This window comes from Microtus ochrogaster, linkage group LG10, assembly GCF_000317375.1.
Source record: "Microtus ochrogaster isolate Prairie Vole_2 linkage group LG10, MicOch1.0, whole genome shotgun sequence".
In the NCBI taxonomy this organism is placed as follows: domain Eukaryota; kingdom Metazoa; phylum Chordata; class Mammalia; order Rodentia; family Cricetidae; genus Microtus; species Microtus ochrogaster.
In genome coordinates this window covers 1,246,768-1,261,505 of record NC_022035.1, presented here as the reverse complement: position 1 = coordinate 1,261,505, position 14,738 = coordinate 1,246,768, and positions in this window count along the sequence as shown.

Here is a 14,738-nt window from a genome sequence, read left to right as displayed (position 1 = left end):
TCACACACACGCACACTGTGGCACACTCACACACACATAAAACAAAGTCATTTTAAAAAGTAGTAAAATAACATTGCAACCAAAATACAAATCCTGAGAGAAAGAGCAAGAAGTTCATGCAGAGGCAGCCAATCAACTGTTTTCACGCTGAGGATCCTAAAGGAATAGACATGTTTGCCATTGAGAAACAGTTTGAGCATAGACTGGCTCGAAATTTTTGATAAACCCCAAAATGCGAATGTGTGGAAAGGAGACCTGAAGATAACTTCCAGAACCATGACCTTAGGTTGTGAATGCATTTTTGCCTCTTTACTGTGTTCGTGGAGGCATGAAGGATAAATGTAAGATTATTTCTGCAGATTTTATCTCTTGTCACAAATGACAACTCTTTCTAGGGAAATGAACTTGCCACATGTGCCAATTTAGAAGTTTTCAGTGTCATCTGCCAAATTTTTGTCAGTGTCCTGAAACAAGTTTTGTGGGCTACAACAGATGGTCACATATTAGCTAGCTGTGATGTGCCTAGGTCAGACAGAGCACAGCGTTCAAAGGTCCCACCATGGATAAAGATAGCGAGATCCAGGGGTCTTGTCCAGGTCAGACAGAGCACAGCGTTCAAAGGTCCCACCATGGATAAAGATAGCGAGATCCAGGGGTCTTGTCCAGGTGAATGTGTAACACTGAATGTCTTCTGCAGACCTCAAGCAAGAGAAACAAGTTAGAGAAGTAAATAAGGGCTATTACCCAATTTGCCTCTAGTAATCCCTCATTAATATGATCTCTGAAAATTATGGAAATTCAAAATGAATTAAAGTTGCTTCCCCTTTTTTGTGTGTTGAGAAATCTGAATGTTGAGAACAAGAACCTGCAGCCCATTGTGGCCATTACGAGAGAAGAAATCTTCGCTTATTGTGTATGCAGTTCCTACTGAGACGCAACAACACACACCAGTGCCTCATCTTGATAGATGATAGTCATGGATTATACTCTGTAAGAGTTTTCCCAACGAGAAATCAAATCCATCATGTCCACTCGTTACATCAGAATGACTCACCAGCTTGACGAGTCTGCTTTGTGAGAAACTCCAAGTACTTAAAATTTCCCATGAAACGGGCTGGGGGTATCCTTCAAACGGATTATACTTTGTAGTTCATTTCTTCATTGGTACACAGTTATCTGCTGCAACAATTCTGATGTGTACAAAGCCACTCTGAAACTTCAGTGATTTAAATAACTTTTTAAAGGCCTTTGTGAGCAATCTATTTAGGTTATATTTAATAAGAAGATCTTCTGATATTAGCTGGATTTCCACTTATGCCTTGTGTTGGTTAACTACTGAATACAGTGGCGGATAAAGACTGTTCTTATCTGAGATGATGGCAACACTTAAATTCTTCCTTCTCTGGATTAGGCTGTAAGAATGCGTTTTCATAGAAAGGCAGAAATGGGAGTAGCTAAAATGTACAGAATATACGTACAAATGACTCTTTGTGACACATTTGCGAGTATCAGACCAAGCAAGTGAATTAGCTGAGCCCTAAATCTGAGTGAGTAAAGCATTCAAGACTACAGGGCAAAGTGTAAACATACAAAAGTTATTCAATGAAACCAGGGATGCAGTCACTGTACCAGACTGTACATTGATCTTAAGTATTCCATTCTTCCCACGTGGAAATACACAAGGCTCCCGACAAGACCCCCAAACTCTTTCACAAACATGGCAACAGTCTTTTCTACACTAGGTTAAGCTATGTCTCCTCGGCTGTGTCGGACACATTAAATCTGTGACTATTCTGCCCTCTCTCAAACCCTAACATAAAGTGAAGAGAAAGCGACAAGATCTGTTCTGAAGACACTTTGGTTAGGCAGCAGAGACATGGAGAACGTACAGGCTGACCATGATTGTAAATACCTATGTAATCTATTTATTGTTGAATTCTAACTAGCGACATCCTTAAAAGTTTGAGATTTCTCCTGAAGATCAGATCCAAGAAATGTTAGCCTTCTCTGTCATTTTCTTCATAATTATTCCAACTTGGAAAAAAAAAAAGACCTATCAATTCAAAGTGTGTCTGACCAAACTACCTATTAAACAGTGCCAAGAAATTAAGACAGTTCCGGGAAAATAAAATCTGAGAAAACTTAAAGAGCATTAGACCTAACTGACGAGCTACTACAGAGTCCTTCAGGTGAAGACAGACAACAGGAACCTTACCCCTGCAAGGTTATCTTCAATGAGGGTGACTCCCTGAGTTAATATGAAAGCCAGTTCTTTTGTGATGGGTAAATATGAATCCCAGGGCTTTGTAAGTTTGACTTGGAGGCAAAGATTTAAAAGATAAATCACTAATCCATACTATGGACAACACTACCAGGTACTTTACTCATGGCTGTGACAAAAAATTCCAGTAAGAAAGGCAGGTTAACTGGTGCTAGGGAAATCCCCAGGAATCCACAAGGATGACCCCAGCTAAGACTCCTAGCAATAGTGGAGAGGGTGCCTGAACTGGCCATCTCCTGTAATCAGATTGGTGACCACCCTAATTGTTTTCATAGAGCCTACATCCAGTAACTGATGGAAGCAGATGCAAAGATTCACAGCTAAGCACTGGGCCGGGCTCCTGGAGTTCATTTGAAGAGAGGGAGAGGGGATCATATGAAAAAGGAGACAGGATTATGATGGGGAAAATCACAGGGAAAGCCAACCCGAGCTAGTGGGAGCTCACAGACCCTGGACTGACACATGGGAATCTTGCGGGGGATTGAACTAGGCCCTCTGAATGTGTGTGATAGTTATGTGGCTTGTTATGTTTGGGAAGCATCCCTGGTAATGGGTTGAACTAGCTTTTTGGGCCCCATTCCCTATGGTGGGATCACTTCCAGAGCCTAATTTAGGAGAGAGAGGCTTGGTTTTGCTTCAACTTGGTATCCCAAGTTGTTGACTCCTCATGAGAAGCCTTATCCCCTTTAAGGAGTGGATGGGGGTGGCATGGGGGAAGATTGGGAAGCAGAAAACGGGAAGGAGGGGGAACTGGGGTTGGAATGTAAAATGAAAAAAATTAAATAAATGTTTAAAAAGGAAGGCAGGTAAATTCCAGCCCAAGGTTTGAGTATAGGGTTCATGGTGGTGGGGAAGTGTTTCCAGCAGTTCACGGTGACTGACTGGTCACATTGCATCCACCGTCAGGAAAAGAGGTGACCACCAGCTCTCTGATCAGTTTTTCTTTTTTATTTAGTTTAGGACCCTGATGGCATGAAGTGGCCCATGTTCAGGGTTAGACTTCCATGGAAATGGGCCCCACGGACACACGTCAGAAGCATCTTTCTTGATTTATTACAAATGCAATTAAGTTGACAATGAAATTAGCACCGCATGTTTATCATGTATAAAATTTTAAATGACCTCAACAACATAAAAAAAGACAGAGACGTAAATTGGTATCAGCTTGAATTTCAAGGCTGGGACAGGACTGGTAAAGTGCTTTTCTAGCACCCGTGAAGCCCTGGGTTCAATCTCTAACATAGAAAAGAGAGAGAAGTGTGTGTGTGTGTGTGTGTGCGCGTGTGTGTGTGTGTGTGTGTGTGTGTGTGTGTGTGTGTATGTGTGTTGCATGTGGGAGTGTGGGGTCAGGAGTATGTGGGTGTCTGTCTGTGTGTAGAAGATACACAACACAAAAGGAAAAACCAAAAACTGTTCACTGGAAAAAAAAAATCAACTAAACGCAAAAAGCAAGAATGAGGAAATGTGAAAGCAAAAATCTTTAGCACGTTTCCCACAGTTGACAAATGGCAGAGTGAGGCTTATTCTACCAGAAATTACTTTTAAGGTAAATGGGTTAAAAAATAATATAGTTAGAGGACAGATGTGCTTGTTTTTCAAACATTCTTACGGGCCCCAGGCAAGAGTGGCCTAATCTCCTGATCCCTTACGGCACTCACCCAGGGCTAGGGTTACAGCTGCGCACCACACACCTGCTTAAAATCAAACCCAGAGCTTGTATGCTCAGCAAGCAATCTACCAACTAAGCTATCCTCTGTTCTGGCAGGTCGATGTTTTAAAATGATTCGGATATAGTTAAAAATCCAATTGCATATCTAAATACACTGTAGGTTTGTTATGACATTTGCTGAGCTTATATAATGCACTTTGACCGTACCCCTCACACGCATCGTCTTTGCTGACACTGGCCTTCTTTCTCCTAGCTACGGGCTTTTGGAAAGGGTCAGAAGCCATTGGGTGGAGAAAGAAAACCCCTATCAAATGCTCTTAGGAGGATAAGATAAGCACATCCAGACCACGTGGCTAAAGGCTAGTGTGGTGCAATCCCACCTGCCGGTCCAGGCACCTGGAAGGCTGAGGCAGGGGGGTCATTAGTGTGAGGGCATCCTGGGTATTGAGCAAGACTTTGTCTCAAAAAAAAAAAAACGTGAAAAGGACAGGAATCTAGTTCAGAGGTAATGTTCTTGTTTGCCATCTGTGAGGACCTTCAAAACTGAAAGAGGAGGTCGGGGTTGGGGGGAGAGGCAAGAGAATGAAATTGTATTCTGTACCATATTTGAAAATTTTCAGAGTAATGGATAAAGAAAAAATGCCTTATGTGCATATGGAGGAGTTTTGTTCAGTAATAAAGAACAAAGTCACGTCGTTTGCAAGAGTGGAGGTAAATGAAGATTATCACAAAGTAGCTTAGACTCAGAAAGACAAACATTACGTGTTTTTCTTATTCGTGGGTCCTAGGTTTTCTACGGATGCTTTCAATAACACATGCAGATAGCATGGGAAGCTGGACATGAGTCTGGAAGAATGAGATGGGGAGGCAAGACAGAGAAGAGCAGAACACGGACACGGTCCAAGTACAAGATCCATCTGAGGGGAAATGTCTGTGAAACCTCCTGCATCCAAGCCAATAAAATTACATTACAATAATAACTCAACATGTATCAAAGGCTTCAACCCAAAACTACAAACTCAGGAATATAGAAAAACATTATCTTTGTTAAGATTCCCATATCAAAACCACTAACAAGGAAATGAAAAAAAAGTCTGAAGAATGGGAAAATATTTGCCACTCTTTTATCTGATAAGAGATGTGCACTTTGTGCAAAAGAAGCACTCCAGTTCAGCAACAACAAGACCCCCTCACCCAGTTCAGAATCAACAACCGGGCTGCACATCTCTCCAAAGGGGACACATAAATGAGCAGAAAGCACATGAACAGATGTAAATAAAATTAAATATAATAAAGCCCAGAATTCAACTTATGAATTAACTTATAGTTTAAGATGAAGTGACACCGTCTGCACTGTAGCTGGAAAGCGACTGTGATCTCCACTCTGTTTTCATCAAGTAGGGCCCAGTGCTTTGAAGGAGAACCCAGGCAGGTGTTTGCTTAGCAGCCCCTTGCTTGAAGAGGGCACAGCAGAGGTGTTCTGACCCAAGCTGACTACACAAGAGCCATCAAGACAAGACAGCAAAAGTAATATGACAATCTGACCCTGCAAAGGCAGCGGGAACAAAAAATAAATGCAGATAAGAGAGTGCAGAAAAAATATAAACATCCAAGAAAATCAACTAAACAATTACAAATGAGTAAAAAAAACCCCAAAACCCCAATTATTTTAAAACTGACTAGTACAATGGTATAAAGATTTAATATAAAGATAACTTATATATATATAAAATGTATATATAATTCCTAGTTAGAAGATATGGTTAAAAAAAAAAGTCCTCACTTAAAATAGCAACCCAAGCTAAACCAAACATAAACCAACAACAGCAACAAAAACATCTAGTAATGAGTTGCCCTGGAAAAATTTTATGTAAGTAGAAATTCCAAAATGCCAGTTGACTATCACAAAAGAGGGCTGCATAAATTTTTGAAAAGGCTTCTCATCTCTTTGAACTAAGCAAACAAAGCATGCCATTTATCCAACATTAGCAAAAGTGGAGTGCTTTGGATGTATTTGTATATGCATAGATATGTATACACACACATGACTAGGGTATTTTTGGAAGTAGACAAACTTTGAATTTAATTGGAAAAACAAGCATAAAAATTGTTAGTAAGCCTATTTTTTTGGTTTTTCGAGACAGGGTTTCTCTGTAGCTTTGGTGCCTGTCCTGGAACTAGCTCTTGTAGACCAGGCTGGTCTCGAACTCACAGAGATCCGCCTGCCTCTGCCTCCCGAGTGCTGGGATTAAAGGTGTGCGCCACTGCCGCCCGGCAAGCCTATCATTTTTTAAGAAAAGAAAAATGGAGATGCATTTTTCACCAGCAGCAAACATTTTACAGTACGTTGTGAGATAAAGGAACTGGAAGCCTCGGTAGTTAGAACTGTGAGAGCTCCAGCACAAAGGTAACGGGCACAGTGTGACTATACTGCTTTACAAACACACGTGCACTAGGCACCTATAAGAAGAATATAAGTATACAAAGTATATAAGAAGCAATGAGAAGTCACTTATGAAAAAGATGGAGTACTTAAAAATTGGTTCTGGCAACAGAGTGGTCATCTGAAACAAAATTAGACTGAATTCCAAGCACACATTACCCAGGTCTCAATAAATGACTGCCACTTTCCCTTTATTAGCTTCCTTTGTTAAAGAAGAATGGGAAGTCCTATTTATTCAAGAATATTCAAATGGAAACGTCATAATATGGCAGATTGACACAACCTATTCTTTGAAAATATTTTTTTTCTTGCAGAACAAAACAAAATAAACAAAAGACAGACTGAGAGAAAGTATATTTTAGATCACTGATAATGAGCTAATCTCCCTGTTCTATTAAGAGTTGAAGAAAAAAAACAATAGATAAACAAGTACTTAGGTCTAAATGCCTGTACATACCACACGAAAATTTATATACTGAAAATTTATATACTGTGCAAAACATTGGTATAAGAGAATAGGGACTTTGTGGAGTGACAAGGGCATGCAGACGGAATGGGATCTGTAGCCTCACAAGAGAGACATGCCTGGCCTCTTCCACCATGTGAGGGTACAAAGGAACACTGCTGTCTCTGAGACAGGCATTAGGGCCTCACAAACAGGGTCTGCCAATGCCTTGATCTTAGACTTCACAGAGTCCAGAAAGGAGAGAAATAAATTCCTTGCTTATGAACCACTTTGTCCATAGCCTTTTGGCTATAGCAGCCTCAAGGACTAAGACAGAGGGGGCAAGCGATAAATGCAAATTGTTCACATGGAGAGAAATATTAATGCCTTTTTTTGTTTTGTTTTGTTTTTCGAGACAGGGTTTCTCTGTGTAACAGTCCTAACTGTCCTGGAACTAGCTCTTGTATACCAGGCAGGCCTTGAACTCACCGAGATCCACCTACCTCTGCCTCTCGAGTGCTGGAATTAAAGGAGTGTGCCACCCACGCCTGGCATATTAATGACATTTAAATCTACAATAGAGCATGTGATGATAATGCCAGTGTGTTGAGGGAAAGCTACGGTGCCAGGAGAGGCCAAGGATGCATTGTTATTGGAAGGGTACTTTCCCAGGGGCCCCTAAGGAGGGCAAACTTCCAGAATAAAATTAAAAATGCAGATTCCCTAAGACTCAGTAATTGCACGTCTGATAATCTCTCTTAAACCAATGCACTTATAGTGGAAAATGAAATGCAAGCAAAGCTACGTGTATAGTACTGTTTTTTTAAAAAAAATATTTTTTGTTAGAATTGACAGTATTAATAAATAAAGATGTTGATGGTATGTCACCCTGTCACCCAGGCCAATGACTTACATCCGTACTATGCAATGATAAAACATGGTGCAGAAGACCGTGGAGGATGGTTCAGGAGTCAAAGTACTCATCTCTCCATTGTAAGGACTTGAGCTTAGTTCCAAGAACAGACACAGAATTTTAATAGTAATACATAGTTGTGAATGATAGTCAGGTAGAAGACAGACAGGCAGATTCTCTAGACATCTGGCCAGCTAGTCCAACCTAAGAGATGACGTTCTAGGTCACTGAATGATCTCATCTCAAAAAGTAAGGTAGATGGCACCTGAGAGTTATTCTTTGACTCTCTCTCTCTCTCTCTCTCTCTCTCTCTCTCTCTCTCTCTCTCTCTCTCTCTCTCTCTCTCTCACACACACACACACACACACACACACACACTTACAATGGAAAGACAGTATATTGATAGAGATAGATACTAAGGAAAATTTTTAGGTAAGAAAAAGTTCAAAACTCTACTATGTTGCAAATTAAAAATAGCAATTTTCTTTGTGGCATATCAAGCAAATTTACAAGAACACAAAGCACTAGTAGCCGGGTTCCATGGAGCTGGAATGTGGAGGTCGTAAGAACCGCACAGGTGAGAAATGAAACTTTGCACGATTTCTCCTTAGCACGCCTTGTTTTCTGAACCATCAAAACCTGCTCTTGAACAGAAATAAGTACACAATGAAATGTTCTGTCCTTGAAAGAAGAGGATGGCGGTCAGGGCTGGCTCAAGCATGCATCCCATCATCTCCGCTGACTTCATGGGGCTCCTCTGGTATTTTAAAGATGACCAGAATGCCGAGACTGGGGGAAGGGCGCCAGTCCTTCTTTCGGATTTCACCGTATGACTCCACTGATATTTTCAACGCTAGATTCTTGCCAGAAGGGAAGCATGCACGTGTTTCATGGATGAAAGGAGGAGGATCACTACAATTGAAATTTTTGTTCCCTGATATGTGCTCTTACGCACAGCACTGCTCAGATAACACAAGAAGTGCGAGGCATAGAAGAAAGACAACCCCTGGCACAGGACGACTCAGGGAAGTAAAAAAGAACTAAAAATGAGTTGATCACACCATATGAGAAAAATAAACCGCATTACCGAGTAATAGAAATAAGCAAATTAAGACGATAGAAGCAGGAAGTCTTTATCCGAATAAAGTGTAAGTGTAAAATATCCTCTGGCCAGTATCTGATGTGTGACTGCCTTGTTTGGTTCAACAGGATGGCAACGTTAGGCATGAACTGGGGACTGTCGGGATGCAGGGTGACAGGACATTTTTTTTTCTACATATTAAAAACCTAACTAGAAAGTACACACTGTGTGAGCTGAGACAATCACTAAGGTCTGGTCAAGAGCTTCTACCTGACAAAAAATTGTAAATCTAGTTAACATTGTGGCACTGTAGAACTGTAGATAGCACATACATCCTGAGGAGTGTCAGTGCATACAGCACACTCCAGCGTGTAACAACCAAGATCATCTGTGTTGTACTAGACAGAGTTTCATTACTAGAACAGGCTGCTGAAGATGCATAAGCAAGTCCACTGAGTTAGGAAATTTGTTCCTTCTATCTAGCCAGAAATAGTTTGCAGTCACGTAGAATAGAGAGTATTCGTTTGACTGGAATGTAGCTGCGTTCGCCCTGCCTCATCAGATGGCCCGAAGAGCTGTGAGCTGTGGGTCCTCTCGCAATAATAGGCTATACTGAGGACAGAATGTGAAAAAGGTGACCTCTGCTCAGACTTTGGTAAGATATACACGCTATGGACTCTGGGTAACAAACCCTTCAAAATAGGTCAGGCTCTTCAGCAAACCTTTTAGGAGTCCAGCAATGAGTATTGTGCCCAGGCATGTCTATCAAACCAAAGAATACATTACTGCCTCTAGCATCTTATACTACAAGGAAAGAAGAGCTCCTTAGTTAGGATTTTTCTTTTTAAATTTTAGAGACAACACATTCTTCTTTCAAAGACTATTTCTCTGGCTATATGCCAAGTGACAAAAGAGGCAGCCAGCTTTTAGAGGGGCCCTGAATAGGAAAACACTTTGCAGAAATAGAGTTTTTAATAGGGATTTTATTTTTCATGTTTTCTTTTTTTCCTTTTATTGAAAATAGATTCATTTCTCAAATAATACATTCTGATATGGTTTTCTTTTTCATGATTTTCTTCCCAGTTTCTCCCCACCTCCCCTCCCATCCAGATCCACTCTCTTTCTGTCTCTCATTAGAAAAGAACAAGCTTCTAAGAGATAATAATAAAATATAACAAAATAGAATATAATAAGATAAAACAAAATTATCACATAGAAGTTGGACAAGACAAGCCTACAGGATGAAAAGGGCCTACAAGAAGGCATAATCAGAGACACACTTGAGTGGATTTTATTTTGTAAATTAAAATTTACATAAAGAAATGAAAAGTCAAAATAGAAGGCAAGTAGAAACTGGAGATAGTATTTTCAAAATTAGAAAATAGGGGTTATGGTCCTTATACAAAAAAAAAATGCTTATAGATGACTAAGAAAGCTATACACCTTCACGTCACGTAAGGATAAGGGAAATGACCTGGCATTTTATGATGAGAAGTACAAACTGCTAATTGTAGTTTGACTTTCCCATTGCCCTACCACTAAAATGTCATTTTCCTTTAGAGAATTTTTTTTTCAGAGATGTGAGTTTCCCAGAGCTTGCACTATCTCCTAGGACGGTCTTTCCTGATTCTTGTATGGAAGCGGCTTATTTTTAGGATATTTGAGAAGTGGCCAAGGAGACCAAACTTCTTGTACTGAGTGGCCATTCAGCACCCCAGCTCTGTATTCACTACTTCTTAGCTGTTGCTAGCCTCTGCCCACTTTGTCATAGGTGACACATTATGCATGCATTCATGGATTCAAGTCCCTCTGAGGGTAATAATGTTGGGTCACCAAAGGAAGAGGGTACTCCTTCCAGAGAGTAGTAAGCCATATTTTTCTAGAATTTCCCTGACTCTGTCAGGACCAACTGGCATACTGGAGCGAGGGGAGAACAGGCAGCGGCATGAAGATGGTCAGAGAACAAAGTAAGTAAGCACACACTTCTGCTGGAAAGACAAGGAGGTGCCACCATCTTGAGGCTGTGGTTTGGCACCTGGTCTTCAGGACCACAATCTCTGTAAAGGGAAATAGTATTGACAGTTTGGGGGGAGGGTTGGGAAAACGGGCAGAAATGATACCAGAACTCAAGCTAACTTAAAGAGAAAAAGAAAGAAGGAAAAATAAGATCGAGAAAGAGGGCACACATGCAGTGAGGAGGTAAGGAGAACTTCCAGCCATGTTGTTAAGGAAGACTGAAGAAGGCCATGAAGACTTGCTGCAGAGACACGGAATAAGAGCGCGTTGTCCAAGTGTGGCCACTAAGATGGAGAGTTGTTCATGTGACTGTGGTGTTTCTCATTCTGACTGCTGTTAGCTATAGACACTCCCAAACCATAAGACTGCCTTGTTTCCGCAAGGCAGAGAGCAGTATCGTCTGAAATGGACAAGAAAAAACAGGTGGCCAAGAATGGGGGTGATGTGAATAAGACACACCAAAGTTCTCTGTTCTTTGAGACAACAGCTTCCCTTCTAGTTCTTACCAGTAAAAACTAAGAGCCAAAAGCCTGGTGTCTACAGGCAAAGAAACTAGACTGAGCGCTCCAGTGCGGAGGGAACAGAACAACCAAAGTGCACAGAAAGAGTTCACCGAGGTGTAATTAAGGTTCTGGAGGATACAGGGTGCTTCTCATAGAGTTGCTTTGCAGGGTGAACTACAACGCAGATTATTGTCCTCAAATTTAAGGGAGATCAGGGGCTTAGTAAGGAGTTGCTATCCAGATGATCTTTGCTGGGTTCTTGGTTAATATTCTGATGCAGTGTCCTGGTGAATTTTGTCTGTTTGATTGGATTAAGAAAGGCCTAGAGCATTAGCGAAGAGCACCTTAGAGTATGTCTGTAAAGGGCACTCTGAGAGGTGACCTGAGTGGGGAAGGCCACCATTGTTTTCTGTTTGTTTTTGTTTTGAGATAGGGTTGAAATAAGCACTGAGTGGCCTTGAGCTCCATCCCCCCCCCTTTTTTTGAGACAGGGGTGCTCTGTAGCTTTGAAACAAGCCCTAGAACTAGCTCTTGTATACCAGGCCTTGAACTCACACATACACACTGCTTCTGCCTCTCCAGTGCTAGGATTAAAGGTGTGCACTGCCACCACCCGAGCTCACTCTGTAGACCAGGCCAGTCTAAGGCTCACAGAGATCTTTCTTGTCTCTGTCTCCTCAGAGCTGGGATTAAAGTTATAGCCACCACACTCTGCAAGGACCCTGGTTTGAAAGTGGAAGGCACCCTTCCTTGGAGGGCAGGGCTAGGGCATGGGGAGAAAGCCAACTGTGCAATCAGCATGCTTCCTGGTCCACTGAATTGTGAGCAAGCAGCTACCGCAGGCCTGTTGGCAGGGAGTTCTTGCTGCCCTGCCTTCCCCACCATGATGGGCTGCACCTCAAAAGAGGAATCAAAAGGAGTGTCTCCTTTAGCCAACCTACTTCTTCTTTGATATTTAGTCACAATGGCAAGAAAAAGAAAGTCGTACAGATACCTTTTAAAGGACTGGATGAAATAACAACATGAATATTCTTAACATCATATTACTAACAGTTTGCTACAGCCAAACCCGTATACAATTTGCACTACTATGTGGGATTCACTGGACTCTTTGCCTGGGGTTCAACAACCCCAGGGTTCCAGAGAAAAGTTCTTAAGATATTGGGCAGGAGCGACATCTTTTGGGGGAAACTTAGAGTCTAATACTCTTGCGGTAGGCCAAGATTCTCCTTAGTAAGAAAAATAATATTGAATCTGTGCTCTCACATAGACAGATGGGCCATTTAGTTTCCAAATTTCTGCTAAATATAATCTAGTCTTAATTAATTTTAGTTTGGAAAAGGTTGAAGGAAGCATAAGAAAACACAGTGGTTATTAAGAAAAATTGCCCTTCTCGCCAGTTCCCAGAAGGATCCATAGAAAGACTGTATTTAGTATGCTGGTTTCCTGATGCTCTTCCAAGTTAAATTATTTGTGCAATATACATTAAGGCATGTGAATGAAGTGGCCTTCTGTCCAGAATTAGCAACCAACTGGAATCTAGAGACAACTTGGTATTTTTACACCAAAAGAGCCCTCTATATGCTCAGGGCATTAAATTTCTCTCAAATAGTCATGTTCTGCAAATTTACAGGTTGCTTTTTGCAACTGCTGGACCAGGATTTCCACTAGGCACATCTCCATGGCCATTTCTCTGCAAATGAATGGGATTTAAGATAGAGAGGAGAAGGAAAGAGGCAAGAAGTAGGTGCTTATTTCTAGTTCACTACACCAAAAATATCTGTCACAACTTCCCCTTGAATGAATCCCCTCACACAAGAGAGAAGGAGCAAACTACATTAACAGTAAGCCACCAAATAATGTGAACTTAAGTTTATGCCTTTGCGTGACATCATTCGTTTGATTTCACTTTGCAAGCTCACACACTTCTCAGGTTGAACATTGAAGAGTATTTTTGGCTTTCATAAAAATTCAGTATTTCAAAAAATAGTTTTCTTTTTTATTTTCGTAGTTTTGATGGATATTTAAGTTCAAAGAAAAGATTTTCTACTTTAAGAAGGAACAACCAAAGGCGATGACCAGAGACGGAATGGTAGGGAGGGAAGGGGTGGCGCTCTACACTGCAAGAAAGGCTGTGATCAGTTCTAGCTGGAATTTGCCATTGGGAACACAAAGGACCCCATGCTAATACAAACTGCTTACCTGTTTAAAATGTTAGAGTACTGTAATTAACACTGTAAAAGCCAACTAAAGTTATCACTTCAGCCCTTTGTCTCTGTCCCTAAGAGAAACATTTTCTCTTAGCGCCTACTTTCTTACCTCAAAAATAGGATCAGGACTGGGTGTGATTTGGCAGTGTTGACTGAGCGGTGACGTCAGCAGACCATGTGCTCAGAGAAGCAAGGATGCAGTGGTTAGAAGAGAATCGGTGAATGAAAAGGAAACTTGCTGTCTTCAGAAACATATGCTCTAGGGAGTCAGCTAGACGCTTCAAATCCAGATAGAGATGTGTGCCCATGGCCGCAGCCAGAGGGGAGGTGGAGACAGGCCAGTCTAGCCTAAATGTGTGAACTCCAGCTCAGTGAGAAGTTTTGAGCTAGGCTCTTGAGGAATGAGAGTAGAGGGCTCTCTACTGTTTCATGGTTTTTCTAGGGAATTTAAGAATATTTTTAATTCCTATCACACATAACACTACGATAAATTTTGTTGAATACAAATATTTACCACTGCTTTTAAAAAATTTATGTCTAAAATTTCTATCAATCCTTACAAAACTACCCAAAATATGACCAAACTTATAAATTCTGGAATAATTAATTATCAATATAAAATCTTCAGGTAACTAGAACCCATCTAGATCCTTAAAAACAAAGGAAGCTGTTAAGTTGGACAATAGGAAATAGCTATTTCTGTATGTCAAAAATATTAGTATATTAATATGCAATTTAACATTTAACATAAAAATGTCAATTTAGTTTTTCTAACATTTCCTAAATTGACAAAAATACTAACCTTCAAAGATGGGGAGAAGGGGTTCTCTCTGAGAAAATTGCAAGAACCTGTGATAATATTAACTCTTATTTAGTGTCTATCACATGAAGTTCTGTCCTCCCTCCCTCCCTCCCTCCCTCCCTCCCTCCCTCTCTCCACCTAATCATCACCATCCATCTAACCATCTACTTATAAAAAAATCTGTAAAAGTTGAAAAATCTTGTAATAAGTTGATATGCTTATTAAAGTTAACTTTATCACATTTAAAAGCTTTCTAGCCTTGAGAAAATAAAGAATTTATGAAGGAAAAAATGTATCCATTAAAGAAATTGTAGCGTTATGCTGTGATGGAATAGTGGCATATCAATATCATTTATTAACTCACAAAAACAAACA